General features: G+C 48.4%; 1 pseudogene; it reads left to right on the top strand.

The window, feature by feature from the left end:
- Positions 1-6,427: 6,427 nt before the first annotated feature.
- Positions 6,428-18,591, top strand: part of LOC135554434 (palmitoyltransferase ZDHHC1-like) — a 69,124-nt pseudogene continuing 56,960 nt past the window's right edge.

The raw sequence follows: 18,591 nt of genomic DNA on the forward strand, positions 1-18,591 counted from the left end.
GGGGCTGGGGTGACTGGGAGGTTAGGGGGGCTGGGGTGACTGGGAGGTTAGGGGGGCTGGGGTGACTGGGGGAGGTTAGGGGGCTGGGGTGCTGGGGGAGGTTAGGGGGGCTGGGGTGACTAGGGGGAGGCTTAGGGGCTGGGGTGACTGGGAGGTTAGGGGGCTGGGGTGACTGGGAGGTTAGGGGGGGGGCTGGGAGGGACTGGGAGGATAGGGGGGCTGGGGTGACTGGGAGGTTAGGGGGGCTGGGGGCTGGGGGTTAGGGGGCTGGGAGGATAGGGGGGCTGGGGTGACTGGGAGGTTAGGGGGCTGGGGTGACTGGGAGGTTAGGGGGGCTGGGGTGACTGGGAGGTTAGGGGGGCTGGGGTGACTGGGAGGTTAGGGGGGGGCTGGGGGGACTGGGAGGGGGGGCTGGGGGATAGGGGGGCTGGGGTGACTGGGAGGTTGGGGGCTAGGGGGCTGGGGTGACTGGGAGGTTAGGGGGCTGGGGTGACTGGGAGGTTGGGGTGACTGGGAGGTTAGGGGCTGGGGTGGCTGGGAGGTTAGGGGGGCTGGGGTGACTGGGAGGTTAGGGGGGCTGGGGTGACTGGGAGGTTAGGGGGCTGGGAGGGATAGGGGGGCTGGGGTGGCTGGGAGGTTAGGGGGGGGGGTGGGGGGGATAGGGGGGGGGCTGGGGGACTGGGAGGTTAGGGGGGCTGGGGGTGACTGGGAGGTTAGGGGGCTGGGGTGACTGGGAGGTTAGGGGGCTGGGGGTGACTGGGAGGTTAGGGGGCTGGGGTGACTGGGAGGTTAGGGGGGCTGGGACTGGGGGGTTGGGGGGCTGGGAGGACTGGGGGCTGGGAGGGATAGGGGGGCTGGGGTGGCTGGGAGGTTAGGGGGCTGGGGTGACTGGGAGGTTAGGGGGGCTGGGGTGACTGGGAGGTTAGGGGGGCTGGGGTGACTGGGAGGTTAGGGGGCTGGGGTGACTGGGAGGTTAGGGGGCTGGGAGGGATAGGGGGCTGGGGTGGCTGGGAGGTTAGGGGGCTGGGGTGACTGGGAGGATGGGGGGCTAGGGGGCTGGGAGGTTAGGGGGCTGGGGTGACTGGGAGGTTAGGGGGGCTGGGGTGACTGGGAGGTTAGGGGGGCTGGGGTGACTGGGAGGTTAGGGGGGCTGGGGTGACTGGGACTGGGGGGCTGGGGGGATAGGGGGCTGGGGGACTGGGAGGTTAGGGGGCTGGGGTGACTGGGAGGTTAGGGGGGCTGGGGTGACTGGGGGTTAGGGGCTGGGAGGGATAGGGGGGCTGGGGTGGACTGGGAGGTTAGGGGGGCTGGGGTGCTGGGAGGATAGGGGGGCTGGGGTGACTGGGAGGTTAGGGGGCTGGGGTGACTGGGAGGTTAGGGGGCTGGGGTGGCTGGGAGGATAGGGGGCTGGGGTGACTGGGAGGTTAGGGGGCTGGGGTGGCTGGGAGGATAGGGGGGCTGGGGTGGCTGGGAGGTTAGGGGGCTGGGGTGGCTGGGAGGATAGGGGGGCTGGGGTGACTGGGAGGTTAGGGGGCTGGGGTGGCTGGGAGGATGGGGGGCTGGGGTGGCTGGGAGGTTAGGGGGGCTGGGGTGACTGGGAGGTTAGGGGGGCTGGGGTGGCTGGGAGGTTAGGGGGCTGGGGTGGCTGGGAGGATAGGGGGGCTGGGGTGACTGGGAGGTTAGGGGGGCTGGGGGTGGCTGGGAGGTTAGGGGGCTGGGGTGACTGGGAGGTTAGGGGGGCTGGGGTGACTGGGAGGTTAGGGGGGCTGGGAGGGTGGCTGGGAGGTTAGGGGGGCTGGGGTGACTGGGAGGTTAGGGGGGCTGGGGTGGCTGGGAGGTTAGGGGGGCTGGGGTGACTGGGAGGTTAGGGGGGCTGGGGTGGCTGGGGGCTGGGGGTTGGGGGCTGGGAGGTTAGGGGGCTGGGAGGGATAGGGGGGCTGGGGGGATAGGGGGCTGGGAGGTTAGGGGGCTGGGAGGGATAGGGGGGGGCTGGGAGGTTAGGGGGGCTGGGGTGACTGGGAGGTTAGGGGGCTGGGGGACTGGGAGGATAGGGGGGCTGGGGTGACTGGGAGGATAGGGGGCTGGGGTGACTGGGAGGTTAGGGGGGCTGGGGTGGCTGGGACTGGGGGGTTAGGGGGGCTGGGGTGACTGGGAGGTTAGGGGGCTGGGGTGGCTGGGAGGTTAGGGGGCTGGGGTGACTGGGAGGTTAGGGGGCTGGGGTGGCTGGGAGGATAGGGGGGCTGGGGTGACTGGGAGGTTAGGGGGCTGGGGTGGCTGGGAGGATAGGGGGGCTGGGGTGGCTGGGAGGTTAGGGGGGCTGGGAGGTTAGGGGACTGGGAGGTTAGGGGGATGGGAGGTTAGGGGACTGGGGTGTCTGGGAGGTTAGGGGCTGAGAGGCTGAAGCTGGGGCTGGAGATACATCCCAAATGACTCTCTATTCCCTACATAGAGCTCTGGGATGCAGCCATCGACTCAGTGAGGAGAGGTATGAGAGACGGGTCGTAAGGCATCATTTCCCGTTGTGTCAGCGGGATAGTGCTCACCCCTGCTGCTGCCATATGAAACCACATGGAAAAAAATATTACTAGAAGTCAAATCCTTGTTTCCTGCATCCTTGTTTCCTCAGTTCCTTTCAAAAGAGCCTTGGAGGAAAGGATCCAAGGTCCCTCAGACCTCCTGCTCCAATTAGCTTGGAGTAAGAATCTGGTGTGTGTGTGTGTGTGTGTGTGTGTGTGTGTGTGTGTGTGTGTGTGTGTGTGTGTGTGTGTGCGTGCGTGTGTGTGTGTGTGTGTGTGTATGCACCGCATCCCAAAAGGCACACTATGTACCTATGTAGTGCACTAAGGCTCATAGTGATCTGGTCTAAAGTAGTGCACTGTGTAGGGAATAGGATTCCATAGGGCTCTGGTCTACAGTAGTGCACTGTGTAGGGAATAGGGTTCCATAGGGCTCTGGTCTAAAGTAGTGCACTGTGTAGGAATAGGGTTCCATAGGGCTCTGGTCTACAGTAGTGCACTGTGTAGGGAATAGGGTCCCATAGGGCTCTGGTCTACAGTAGTGCACTGTGTAGGGCATAGGGTTCCATAGGGCTCTGGTCTACAGTAGTGCACTGTGTAGGGAATAGGGTTCCATAGGGCTCTGGTCTAAAGTAGTGCACTGTGTAGGGAATAGGGTTCCATAGGGCTCTGGTCTAAAGTAGTGCACTGTGTAGGGAATAGGGTTCCATAGGGCTCTGGTCTAAAGTAGTGCACTGTGTAGGGAATAGGGTTCCATAGGGCTCTGGTCTACAGTAGTGCACTGTGTAGGGGAATAGGGTTCCATAGGGCTCTGGTCTAAAGTAGTGCACTGTGTAGGGAATAGGGTTCCATAGGGCTCTGGTCTACAGTAGTGCACTGTGTAGGGAATAGGGTTCCATAGGGCTCTGGTCTACAGTAGTGCACTGTGTAGGGAATAGGGTTCCATAGGGCTCTGGTCTAAAGTAGTGCACTGTGTAGGGAATAGGGTTCCATAGGGCTCTGGTCTAAAGCAGTGCACTGTGTAGGGAATAGGGTTCCATAGGGCTCTGGTCTACAGTAGTGCACTGTGTAGGGAATAGGGTTCCATAGGGCTCTGGTCTAAAGTAGTGCACTGTGTAGGGAATAGGGTTCCATAGGGCTCTGGTCTAAAGTAGTGCACTAGAATAGGGTTCCATTTGAGACATAGCCTTGTTCCCACCCCACGGAGCGCGTTCAGATGCCAGAAACAGACAGATGCTGCGCTGAGTAGAAACACATGCAGCATGTCAGACCTCAGAGCCACTGGCAAATCCTCCTCCTTCTCCTGCAACCAAATGTCATACGTGGAAAACCAGAAGGGAAGATGGGTCTGTGTCCCAAATGGCACTATATTCCTTATTTATTTAGTGCACTACTTTTGTTAAGGAATCATAGAGCTCTGATTAAAAAGGAAGAAGTCTACTATATAGGGAATAGGGTGCCATTTTGAACACAGAGAAAAAACAGGTTTGGGTTTTCCGTACGATGCTTCCCCTTATGCAACTTATACGAGACTCATAAAAGCAATTACAAGGTTTAATAAATCAAGGTGAGACAAGCAGTCTCCTACCTTCTCCGTGGTAGAGTTAGGGGGGTACCTGCAGTCAGGCATGGAGGGAGGACCGAGAGACCAATATGAGCTGTGCAGTGTGAAACATACACACACACACACGCGCGCGCAGAAGCGCACACACACGCGCGCACACACACGTACATTCCAATGCAGCAATGGAACACAGCGCCACACAATGGAAAAGCTATGCTCTCTCTCGGTCTCTCTGTCTCTCTCTCTCTCTGTCTGTCTCTCTTTCTCTCTGTCTCTCTCTGTATCTCTCTCTTTCTCTATGTCTGTCTCTCTCTCTGTCTCCCTGTCTCTGTCTGTCTGTCTCTCTCTCTCTGTCTCTCTCTCTGTCCCTGTCTCTCTGTCCTCTCTCTGTCCCTCTCTCTGTCCCTCTCTCTGTCCTCTCTCTGTCCCTCTGTCTCTCTGTCCCTCTCTGTCCCTCTCTCTGTCCCTCTCTCTGTCCCTCTCTCTGTCCCTCTCTCTGTCTCTGCTGTGTGTGCAGCATGTATGAACGACACATGGACACATCCAGCCCAAAGTGGGAGCTTTAAAAAGTGGTGTAAAGTACTTCATTAAAAATACTTGAAAGTCCTAAAGTGTAACTACTTTTACTTCACTACATTCCTAAAGAAAATGAGGTACTTTTTAACTCCATACATTTTCCCCTGACACCCAGAAGTTTTCCCCTGGCACCCAGAAGTTTTCCCCTGGCACCCAGAAGTTTTCCCCTGGCACCCAGAAGTTTTCCCCTGACACCCAGAAGTTTTCCCCTGGCACCCAGAAGTTTTCCCCTGGCACCCAGAAGTTTTCCCCTGGCACCCAGAAGTTTTCCCCTGACACCCAGAAGCAGGACTGGAAAATGGTCCAATTCACACACTCATCAAGAGAACATCCTCGGTCATCCCTACTGCCTCTGATCTGGAGGACTCACTAAACAGAGAACATCCCTGGTCATCCCTACTGCCTCTGATCTGGAGGACTCACTAAACAGAGAACATCCCTGGTCATCCCTACTGCCTCTGATCTGGAGGACTCACTAAACAGAGAACATCCCTGGTCATCCCTACTGCCTCTGATCTGGAGGACTCACTAAACAGAGAACATCCCTGGTCATCCCTACTGCCTCTGATCTGGAGGACTCACTAAACAGAGAACATCCCTGGTCATCCCTACTGCCTCTGATCTGGAGGACTCACTAAACAGAGAACATCCCTGGTCATCCCTAATGCCTCTGATCTGGAGGACTCACTAAACAGAGAACATCCCTGGTCATCCCTACTGCCTCTGATCTGGGCCCTGGCTCTCATCTTCTGTAACTAATATCTGTGTTGGACTGGGCCCTGGCTCTCATCTTCTGTAAATAATATCTGTGTTGGACTGGGCCCCTGGCTCTATCTTCTGTAACTGGGCCCTGGCTCTCATCTTCTGTAAATAATGTCTGTGTTGGACTGGGCCCTGGCTCTCCGTACATCTTAAAAACAATAAAGTGTTGCCATCTGCTTTGCTTAATTTAAGGAATTTAAAATGATTTATACTTTTACATTTACTTTTGATACTTAAGTATATTTTAGCAATTACATTTACCTTGGATACATAAGTATATTTAGAACCAAATACTTTTTGACTTTTACTCAAGTAGTATTTTTTAACTTTAACTTTTACTTGAGTCATTTTCTATTTAGTTATCTAGACATTTACTCAAGTACCACAATTGGGAACCTTTTTCTCCACCACTGGGTTTTTAAACAATACTTGGTGTTTCAACCAAAGTTTCAGAACATGAACCTTTAAACTCTAGACATCACAATTCCAGAAAACATTGAAATATAGAATATTACCTGATATCGCTCACTCACAACATTGACTAATATAATGACGTTTCATATGATGTATGTATTCATATACTGTATAAACTACTGTGCCCATTGCAACCCGATAACTCCAAAGGTTGCTGAGTCAGGATAAATTACTGATGGATATTCACATATATGACACACTGCTTCCCTCTGCTGTTTGTTCTATTACATTACATGTAATGTAAGTCGGATACTGATTAATTTGTGGAACAAGAGACGTCAAATGACTCCTATGTATCTGGAGAAACTCAACATACAAGCAGTGTAAGTGCTCTCCCATTGAATCCACGCTAAGCTACCTGGCTCGGCGGCACCTGTAGCTCGTCTGTGAAAACATTGTGGAAAGCATTGGGGATTCGAAACAGGTGCAGCATGGGCGTGTTGCTCGACATGACCACCAGGGGTCACTGTGGTGGCGACTCCTACTAGGACCAATCAGAACGGGGCTCTGGGTCGTTACCAGGGAAACCAGGAAGTTGAAAAATCGGAAGGGATTTTGTTTTACAGGAACCAAGTCTACTGTTATTATCCGATATCTGGTTAAAATAACTTACCATTTAAGATGAAAATAGTATAACTCAATTGGTGGTAGCTTTTGATATTTCATGATTTGGTATTTTTTGTTGAATCGTGGTCTTTTTTTTTTAACAAGCTAACCTCGCTGGCTGAGTTTACCGATGCCACATTGCCCAGGCTAGTGGCTGTTACAGTAGGTTAATACCGCGGTTAGCGACAGAGCTAACAGATTCCGGACAGCATCTCCAGACATAAAGAAAAAGCTCCTAATCAATCAACTGATCCTGGTACAGTTAGCTAACGTTACCTTTGCTGGCTTTCAGATAAGCTAGCAAAAAGCAATTAGCTTGCTAGCCTAAAACAAATCGTATGGGGTGTTGATTTGGAAGCTAGGAAGCTTAACTAGCAAGTTATATCCCCCTCATGGCATATACTTTTACGCCCTACTGACTTGAATTCCTTGGAGAAGGAGGGTTGGCTGATTGCCTCTGTGTGGTGTGCAGCTAGCTAGTTAAAAACAATGGCTGGCATTCATGCTGAATGAAGCAAGACATGGGACCCTGCTGCTGGACTTTAGCTGAAACCCCTGGAGGAAAGACAACGGCGGACCCGCCTTGTTGTGATCCGACTCTGAGATGATTTGGTTAAGAAGAACAGCCCTCAGCAGCAGCAGCGTCCCCAGTCGATTCAACCCGCACTGAAAAGGTGAGTCACTCAGTCACAACCTGCAAGTATTACCAGCTTCCCTTTTATAACGGGATGGTGCTTTTGTTCTTCTGTCTACAATTAAGATAATGGTGCTGATATGGAAGGCTTGCTAGCCATCTAGCTACAGAGCAGAGGTAATGATGCTGATATGGAAGGCTTGCTAGCCATCTAGCTACAGAGCAGAGGTAATGATGCTGATATGGAAGACATGCTAGCCATCTAGCTACAGAGCAGAGATAATGATGCTGATATGGAAGGCATGCTAGCCATCTAGCGACAGAGCAGAGGTAATGCTGCTGATATGGAAGGCTTGCTAGCCATCTAGCTACAGAGCAGAGGTAATGATGCTGATATGGAAGGCTTGCTAGCCATCTAGCTACAGAGCAGAGGTAATGATGCTGATATGGAAGGCATGCTAGCCATCTAGCTACAGAGCAGAGGTAATGATGCTGATATGGAAGGCATGCTAGCCATCTAGCTACAGAGCAGAGGTAATACGCTGATATGGAAGGCATGCTAGCCATCTAGCGAAAGAGCAGAGGTAATGATGCTGATATGGAAGGCATGCTAGCCATCTAGCGACAGAGCAGAGGTAATGATGCTGATATGGAAGGCATGCTAGCCATCTAGCGACAGAGCAGAGGTAATGATGCTGATATGGAAGGCATGCTAGCCATCTAGCTACAGAGCAGAGGTAATGATGCTGATATGGAAGGCATGCTAGCCATCTAGCTACAGAGCAGAGGTAATGATGCTGATATGGAAGGCATGCTAGCCATCTAGCGACAGAGCAGAGGTAATGATGCTGATATGGAAGGCATGCTAGCCATCTAGCGACAGAGCAGAGGTAATGACGCTGATATGGAAGGCATGCTAGCCATCTAGCGACAGAGCAGAGGTAATGATGCTGATATGGAAGGCATGCTAGCCATCTAGCTACAGACAGAGATAATGGTGCTGATATGGAAGGCATGCTAGCCATCTAGCGACAGAGCAGAGGTAATGATGCTGATATGGAAGGCATGCTAGCCATCTAGCGACAGAGCAGAGGTAATGATGCTGATATGGAAGGCATGCTAGCCATCTAGCTACAGAGCAGAGGTAATGACGCTGATATGGAAGGCATGCTAGCCATCTAGCGACAGAGCAGAGGTAATGATGCTGATATGGAAGGCATGCTAGCCATCTAGCGACAGAGCAGAGATAAATGCTGATATGGAAGGCATGCTAGCCATCTAGCGACAGAGCAGAGGTAATGATGCTGATATGGAAGGCATGCTAGCCATCTAGCTACAGTACAGAGATAATGATGCTGATATGGAAGGCTTGCTAGCCATCTAGCGACAGAGCAGAGGTAATGATGCTGATATGGAAGGCATGCTAGCCATCTAGCGACAGAGCAGAGGTAATGATGCTGATATGGAAGGCATGCTAGCCATCTAGCTACAGAGCAGAGGTAATGATGCTGATATGGAAGGCATGCTAGCCATCTAGCTACAGTACAGAGATAATGGTGCTGATATGGAAGGCTTGCTAGCCATCTAGCGACAGAGCAGAGGTAATGATGCTGATATGGAAGGCATGCTAGCCATCTAGCGACAGAGCAGAGATAATGATGCTGATATGGAAGGCTTGCTAGCCATCTAGCGACAGAGCAGAGGTAATGATGCTGATATGGAAGGCTTGCTAGCCATCTAGCTACAGAGCAGAGATAAATGCTGATATGGAAGGCATGCTAGCCATCTAGCTACAGAGCAGAGATAATGGTGCTGATATGGAAGGCTTGCTAGCCATCTAGCTACAGTACAGAGATAATGATGCTGATATGGAAGGCATGCTAGCCATCTAGCTACAGAGCAGAGGTAATGATGCTGATATGGAAGGCATGCTAGCCAGCTAGCTACAGAGCAGAGATAATGGTGCTGATATGGAAGGCATGCTAGCCATCTAGCTACAGAGCAGATATGGTTGGCATGCTAGCTACAGAGCAGAGATAATTATATGGTTGGCATGCTAGCTACAGTACAGAGATAATTATATGGTAGGCATGCTAGCTACAGTACAAAGTAATGATGATGAGCTGACTGGTTTCAGAAACACCCTGCTTGCACACAAACATTTGGATTGTGTTTTAGTGTTATAGCTAGTAATCATGTAATACAGTACAGCCCTCGCCTGAATTTTATTTGTATTTTTTTTAATTTTACCTTTATTTAACCAGGCAAGTCAGTTAAGAACAAATTCTTATTTTCAATGACGGCCAAGGAACAGTGGGTTAACTGCCTGTTCAGGGGCAGAACGACAGATTTGTACCTTGTCAGCGCAGGGATTTGAATACAACCTTCCGGTTACTAGGCATGGCCATCTGACCTGTAACCAAAAGATGCAAATGGTAATGACTTCCTTCAAAATGGAAGACATGATCATACCATCTAATGTCAATAACACTGTAGCTAATAACAATGTTATATGATATGTGAATAATGCAACAATGACCAGAGTGCTGATGCTTTGCTTTTCTCTCTCTCTCTCTCTCTCTCTCTCAGTCTCTAATCTCTCTCTGATCTCTCTGTCTCATTCTCTCCTCTCTCTTCTGTCTCTCCCATCCCTCCCCTCTCTCCCCCTCCCTCCCTCCCTCCCTCTCCAGAAGGTGTCCCCTCCCGTATGGACGTGTGTAAACCCAACCCCAACCGTAATGATGCCCCAGTGAGTGAGGCTGGCCCCGGCGGGACCTGCCTCTGTGCTCCAGGACCAACGGGTGGAGCTGGCCTCCACACCCCTTCCAGCTCCTGGCATGGCTCCTCTAGCCATCTTCGCTGTCACCGGGTTTGGAGTGTTTGTCCCCTTGCTTCCCTCCCACTGGATCCCTGCCGGCTACATCGTATCCTCTCAATCAATCAATGTATATGATCGATGATCTGGGAATGTGGGATCCACTGTTGTAATGGGTTCAAAGGTTTTGCTCAGAGTGACAGTGTTGTGGTGATGATAGAAACACACACAGTAGAATAACAGCCTAGTGGTCAAATCAGAGGTTCAATCAAGTAGGCTTATCTACAGGGTTGGGGTCAGTTCCATTTCAACTGTTCTCAACTAAAAGGGGAGTTAATTTCAACTGCTCAACTAAAAGGGGTCAGTTCCATTTCAACTGTTCTCAACTAAAAGAGGTCAGTTCAGATTTCAACTGTTCTCAACTAAAAGGGGTCAGTTCAATTTCAACTGTTCTCAACTAAAAGGGGTCAGTTCAATAGCTAACAATGTTATAGATATTCAACTAAAAGGGGTCAGTTCAATTTCATCTGTTCTCAACTAAAAGGGGTAGTTCAATTTCAATGCTGTTGATCAACTGGAAGGCAATTTCAACTGTTCTCAACTAAAAGGGGTCATGTTCAATTTCAACTGTTCTCAACTAAAAGGGGTCAGTTCCATTTCATCTGTTGTCAACTAAAAGGGGTCAGTTCAATTTCACTGTTCTCAACTAAAAGGGGTCAGTTCAATTTCAACTGTAATCAACTAAAAGGGGTCAGTTCCATTTCAACTGTTCTCAACTAAAAGGGGTCAGTTCCATTTCAACTGTTCTCAACTAAAAGGGGTCAGTTGGAATTTCAACTGTTCTCAACTAAAAGGGTCAGTTCAATTTCAACTGTTCTCAACTAAAAGGGGTCAGTTCAATTTCAACTGTTCTCAACTAAAAGGGGTCAGTTCCATTTCAACTGTTCTCAACTAAAAGGGGTCAGTTCCATTTCAACTGTTCTCAACTAAAAGGGGTCAGTTCCATTTCAACTGTTCTCAACTAAAAGGGGTCAGTTCCATTTCAACTGTTCTCAACTAAAAGGGGTCAGTTCCATTTCAACTGTTCTCAACTAAAGGGGTCAGTTCCATTTCAACTGTTCTCAACTAAAAGGGGTCAGTTCCATTTCAACTGTTCTCAACTAAAAGGGTCAGTTCCATTTCAACTGTTCTCAACTAAAAGGGGTCAGTTCAATTTCATGCTAGTTCTCAACTAAAAGGGTCAGTTCATTTCAACTGTTCTCAACTAAAACTCAGTTCAATTTCATCTGTTCTCAACTACATGGGGTCAGTTCAATTTCAACTAAAAGCCATCAGACATGGAGTACTGAACCTAACCCTACTGTTACTGACAGACTGTACACACAGCATCCTGACATGATGGAGTAGACTGAACCTAACCCTACTGTTACTGACAGACTGTACATACAGCATCCAGACTGAACCTAACCCTACTGTTACTGACAGACTGTACATACAGCATCCTGACATGATGGAGTAGACTGAACCTAACCCTACTGTTACTGGAAGTACAGCATCCTGACATGATGGAGTAGACTGAACCTAACCCTACTGTTACTGACAGACTGTACATACAGCATCCTGACATGATGGAGTAGACTGAACCTAACCCTACTGTTACTGACAGCTACTGTACATCATCCTGACATGATGGAGTAGACTGAACCTAACCCTACTTTACTGACAGACTGTACATACAGCATCCTGACATGATGGAGTAGACTGAACCTAACCCTACTGTTACTGACAGACTGTACATACAGCATCCTGACATGATGGAGTAGACTTTTCTACTGTTACTGACAGACTGTACATACAGCATCCTGACATGATGGAGTAGACTGAACCTAACCCTACTGTTACTGACAGACTGTACACAGCATCCTGACATGATGGAGTAGACTGAACCTAACCCTACTGTTACTGACAGACTGTACATACAGCATCCTGACATGATGGAGTAGACTGAACCTAACCCTACTGTTACTGACAGACTGTCATACAGTTCCTGACATGAGACTGAACCTAACCCTACTGTTACTGACAGACTGTACACACAGCATCCTGACATGATGGAGTAGACTGAACCTAACCCTACTGTTACTGACAGACTGTACATACAGCATCCTGATCCTGACATGATGGAGTAGACTGAACCTAACCCTACTGTTACTGACAGACTGTACATACAGCATCCTGACATGATGGAGTAGACTGAACCTAACCCTAGTGTTACTGACAGACATACAGTTCCTGACATGATGGAAGTTCTAACTGAGGACCTAACCCTACTGGTTACTGACAGACATACAGCATCCTGACATGATGGAGTAGACTGAACCTAACCCTACTGTTACTGACAGACTGTACAGTGGTTACAGCATCCTGACATGATGGAGTAGACTGAACCTAACCCTACTGGTTAGAGTGGACTGACAGGGACTGGTTACTACAGAGATCCTGACATGATGGAGTAGCTGAACCTCCCCCTACTGTTAGGGGACCCTGTTAGATAGGGGCAGCATCCTGACATGATGGTTAGACTGAACCTAACCCTACTGTTACAGAGACTGTCCATACAGCATGGTTGACATGATGGAGTAGACTGAACCTAACCCTACTGTTACTGACAGACTGTACATACAGCATCCTGACATGATGGAGTAGACTGAACCTAACCCTACTGTTACTGACAGACATACAGCATCCTGACATGATGGAGTAGACTGAACCTAACCCTACTGTTACTGACAGACTGTACATACAGCATCCTGACATGATGGAGTAGACTGAACCTAACCCTACTGTTACTGACAGACTGTACATACAGCATCCTGACATGATGGAGTAGACTGAACCTAACCCTACTGTTACTGACAGACTGTACATACAGCATCCTGACATGATGGAGTAGTTTGAACCTAACCCTACTGTTACTGACAGACTGTACACACAGCATCCTGACATGATGGAGTAGACTGAACCTAACCCTACTGTTACTGACAGACTGTACATGGACAGCATCCTGACATGATGGAGTAGACTGAACCTAACCCTACTGTTACTGACAGACTGTACATACAGCATCCTGACATGATGGAGTAGACTGAACCTAACCCTACTGTTACTGACAGACTGTACATACAGCATCCTGACATGATGGAGTAGACTGAGACCTAACCCTACTGATTACTGACAGACTGTACTACAGCATCCTACTGTAGAGACATCCTGACATGATGGAGTAGACTGAACCTAACCCTACTGTTACTGACAGACTGTACATACAGCATCCTGACATGATGGAGTAGACTGAACCTAACCCTACTGTTACTGACAGACTGTACTACAGCATCCTGACATGATGGAGTAGACTGAACCTAACCCTACTGTTACTGACAGACTGTACATACAGACATGATGGAGTAGACTGAACCTAACCCTACTGTTACTGACAGACTGTACACAGCATCCTGACATGATGGAGTGACTGAACCTGTTACTGACAACTAGCATCCTGAATGGAGTAGACTGAACCTAACCCTACTGTTACTGACAGACTGTACATACAGCATCCTGACATGATGGAGTAGACTGAACCTAACCCATACTGTTACTGACAGACTGTAATACAGCAGACTGACATGATAGTTCTAACCCTACTGTTACTGACAGACTGTACATAAGCATCCTGACATGATGGATTAGACTGAACTAACCCTACTGTTACTGACAGACTGTTATATACTAGCAGGGGAGACATGCTGTTATATGGCATTTCTGAACCTAACCCTACTGTTAGAGGGACTGACATACAGTATCCTGACAGACTGAACCTAACCCAGATTTCAGTTATATACTAGCAGTTCTCAGCATCCTACATGATGGAGGGACTGACAGGGCTGTAACCCTACTAGCAGTTACTGACAGACTCATATAGCATCCTAGCAGACATGAGGAGTAGACTCAGTAACCCTATTACTCAGACTGTACTACAGCACTAGACATTAGATGGAGGGACTCAGGGTAACCCTACTGGTTACTGACAGACTGTACATACTAGCAGATTCTGAGAGTAGACTGAACCACTGTTACTGACAGACTGTATACTAGTGGTTGATGATGGAGGACTGACAACCTAATATACTACTGTTACTGACAGACTGTACATACAGCATCCTGACATGATGGAGTTATATACTGAACCTAACCCTGTGTTACTGACAGACTGTACATACAGCAACTGACATGATGGAGTAGACAGAACAGGACTGTTAACCCTACAGTTACTGACAGACTGTACATACAGCAGATTAGTGGAGGAGAATGATGGAGTATACTGAATTCAGGGAACCCAACTGTTACTGACAGATTACATACAGCATCCTGACATGATTTCAGACTGTTAATACTAACCCTACTGTTACTGACAGACTGTACATACAGCATCCTGACATGATGGAGTAGCAGTGAACGACTGGAACCCTACTGTTACTGACAGGGGTACAGTGACAGCATCCTGCACATGATGGAGTCAGACTGAACCTAACCCTCTGTTACTGACAGGGACTGTATATACAGCATCCTGACATGATGGAGTACGACTGAACTGTTAACCCTACAGATTACTGACAGACTGTACATACAGCATCCTGACATGATGGAGGACTGAACTGTTAACCCTAGCAGATTACTGACAGACTTTACAGCATCCTGATTAGAGGAGGAGTAGCAACTGACAGGACTGTTATATACTAGCAGATTGACATGATGGAGTAGACTGAACCTAACCCTACTGTTATATACAGCAGATTAGAGGAGCATCCTGACAAAGGGTAGACTGGACAGGACTGTTATATAAGCCCTACTGTTACTGACACTGGACAGGACTGTTATATACAGCATCCTGACATGAGGGAGTTATAGACTGAACCTAACCCTACTGTTACTGACAGACTGTACATACAGCATCCTGACATAGAGGAGTACAGGGACTGAACCTAAGATTACTGTTACTGACAGACTGTACATACAGCAGATTATGGAGTAGACTGAACTAATACTAGCAGGGGACAGACTGGACATACAGCATACTGACAGATTGGAGTAGACTGAACCTAACCCTACTGTTTGACAGACTTACATACAGCATCTGAGATTAGATGGAGTAGACTGAACCTAACCCTACTGTTACTGACAGACTGTTATATACAGCATCCTGACATGATGGAGTAGGACTGTTAACCTAGCAATTAGAGGAGACTACTGGACAGGTTATATACAGACAGACTGACAGGGCTGTTATATACTACACTGGACAGGAGCATCCTGACATGATGGAGTAGACTGAACCTAACCTGTTATATACTACTGTTGAGACGACTGACAGACTGACAGGACTGTTATATACTAGCATTGACATGATGGAGTAACTAGCAGATTAGACTGTTACTGACAGACTGTATATACAGCATCCTGACATGATGGAGGACTGAACCTAACCCTACTGTTAGACAGACTGTACATACAGCATGTTGATATGACTAGGGTAGACTGAACCTAACCCTACTGTTACTAGCAGATTACATACAGCATCCTGACTGTTATATACTAGGAGTAGACTGAACCACCCTACTGTTACTGACAGACTGTACATACAGCATCCTGACATGACAGGGAGTTATATACTATAACCCTACTGTTACTGACAGACTGTACATACAGCATCCTGACATGATGGGTAGACTGAATTAACCCTACTGTTACTGACAGACTGGGTACATACAGCATCCTGACTGGAGTAGACTGAACCTACTAGCAGATTGTTACTGACAGACTGTTATATACTAGCATCCTGACATGATGGAGTAGACTGAACTGTTAACCCTAGCAGTTACTGACAGACTGTACATATACAGCATCCTGACATATTGGGTAGACTGACTGTTAACCCTACTGTTACTGACAGACTGTATATACAGCATCCTGACATGATGGAGTAGTTATATCCTAAGATTACTGTTACTGACAGGACTGTTACATACAGCAGATCCTGAGATGATTGGAGTAGACTGTTAACCCTACTGATTTACTGACAGACTGTTATATACTAGCAGACATTGGAGTAGACTGGACCTAACCCTACTGTTACTAGCAGATGTAGTAGGAGCATCCTGGACTGTTATATACTATGGAGTAGACTGAACCGACTGACCTGTTACTGCAGATTACTGGGTAGACTGACAGGACTGTTATATACTAGCAGATTAGAGGAGACGACTGACAGGGCATCCTGACACTAGCAGATTGGAGTAGACTGAACTGTAACCCTACTGTTACTGACAGACTGTACATACAGCATCCTGACAGAGGAGTAGACTGAACCTAATACTGTTACTGACAGACTGTACATACAGCATCCTGACATGATGGAGTAGACTGGAACCTAACCCTACTGTTACTGACAGACTGTATATACAGCATCCTGACATGATGGAGTAGACTGAACTGTTAACCCTACTGTTACTGACAGACTGTACATACAGCAGACATGAGGAGTAGACTGAACCTGTTAACCCTACTGATTAGACTGACAGACTGTACATACAGCATCCTGACATGATGGAGTAGACTGAACCTAACCCTACTGTTACTGACAGACTGTACATACAGCATCCTGACATGATGGAGTAGACTGAACCTAACCCTACTGTTACTGACAGACTGTACATACAGCATCCTGACATGATGGAGTAGACTGAACCTAACCCTACTGTTACTAGACAGACTGTACATACAGCATCCTGACATGATGGAGTAGACTGAACCTAACCCTACTGACAGGACTGTTACATACTAGCACTGATTAGATGGAGACGAGACACTGTTATATACTACTGATTAGAGGAGACATACAGCATCCTGACATGATGGAGTAGACTGAACCTAACCCTACTGTTACTGACAGACTGTACATACAGCATCCTGACATGATGGAGTAGACTGAATTAACCCTACTGTTACTGACAGACTGTACATACAGCATCCTGACATGATGGAGTAGACTGAACCTAACCCTACTGTTACTGACAGACTGTACATACAGCATCCTGACATGATGGAGAGACTGAACCTAACCCTACTGTTACTGACAGACTGTACACACAGCATCCTGACATGATGGAGTAGACTGAACTGTTAACCCTACTGTTACTGACAGACTGTACATACAGCATCCTGACATGATGGAGTAGACTGAACCTAACCCTACTGTTACTGACAGACTGTTATATACAGCATCCTGACATGATGGAGTAGACTGAACCTAACCCTAGCAGATACAGCATTACTGACTACTGTTACTGACAGACTGTACATACAGCATCCTGACATGATGGAGTAGACTGAACCTAACCCTACTGTTACTGACAGACTGTACATACAGCATCCTGACATGATGGAGTAGACTGAACCTAACCCTACTGTTACTGACAGACTGTACATACAGCATCCTGACATGATGGAGTAGACTGAACTGTTAACCCTACAGATTAGAGGAGTAGAGACTGTTACATACAGCATCCTGACATGATGGAGTAGACTGAACCTAGACTGTTACTGACAGACTTACATACAGCACATGATGGAGTAGACTGAACCTAACCCTACTGTTACTGACAGACTGTACATACAGCATCCTGACATGATGGAGTAGACTGAACCTAACCCTACTGTTACTGACAGACTGTACAGGACAGCATCCTGACATGATTGGAGTAGACTGAACCTAACCCTACTGTTACTGACAGACTGTACATACAGCATCCTGACATGATGGAGTAGACTGAACCTAACCCTACTGTTACTGACAGACTGTACATACAGCATCCTGACATGATGGAGTAGACTGAACCTAACCCTACTGTTACTGACAGACTGTTACATACAGCATCCTGACATGATGGAGTAGACTGAACCTAACCCTACTGTTACTGACAGACTGTACATACAGCATCCTGACATGATGGAGTAGACTGAACCTAACCCTACTGTTACTGACAGACTGTACATACAGCATCCTGACATGATGGAGTAGACTGACCCTAACCCTACTGTTACTGACAGACTGTACATACTGCATCCTGTTCTGTTAGTTTTGAGGTTATACAACTACAGCGTACAGGGGTGACAGGGTAGCCTAGTGGTTAGAGTGGAGGGGCGACAGGGTAGCCTAGTGGTTAGAGTGGAGGGGCGGCAGGTAGCCTAGTGGTTAGAGTGGAGGGGCTGGACAGGGTAGCCTAGTGGTTAGAGTGGAGGACTGGACAGGCTGTTATATCTAGCAGGGAGCCAGGGTGGTTAGTTAGAGTGGAGGGCGACAGGGTAGTCTATATTAGCAGATGGAGGGGCGACAGGGTAGCCTAGTGGTTAGAGTGGAGGGGCGGCAGGGTAGACTAGTGGTTAGAGGGAGGGGCTGTTATATACTAGCAGATTAGGGTAGAGTGGACAGGGCTGTTAGTGGTTAGAGTGGAGGGGCGACTGGACAGGGTATACTAGTGGTTAGAGTGGAGGGGGCAGGGTATACTAGTGGTTAGAGGGAGGGGCGACA

Source organism: Oncorhynchus masou, chromosome 2, assembly GCF_036934945.1.
Source record: "Oncorhynchus masou masou isolate Uvic2021 chromosome 2, UVic_Omas_1.1, whole genome shotgun sequence".
NCBI lineage: Eukaryota > Metazoa > Chordata > Actinopteri > Salmoniformes > Salmonidae > Oncorhynchus > Oncorhynchus masou.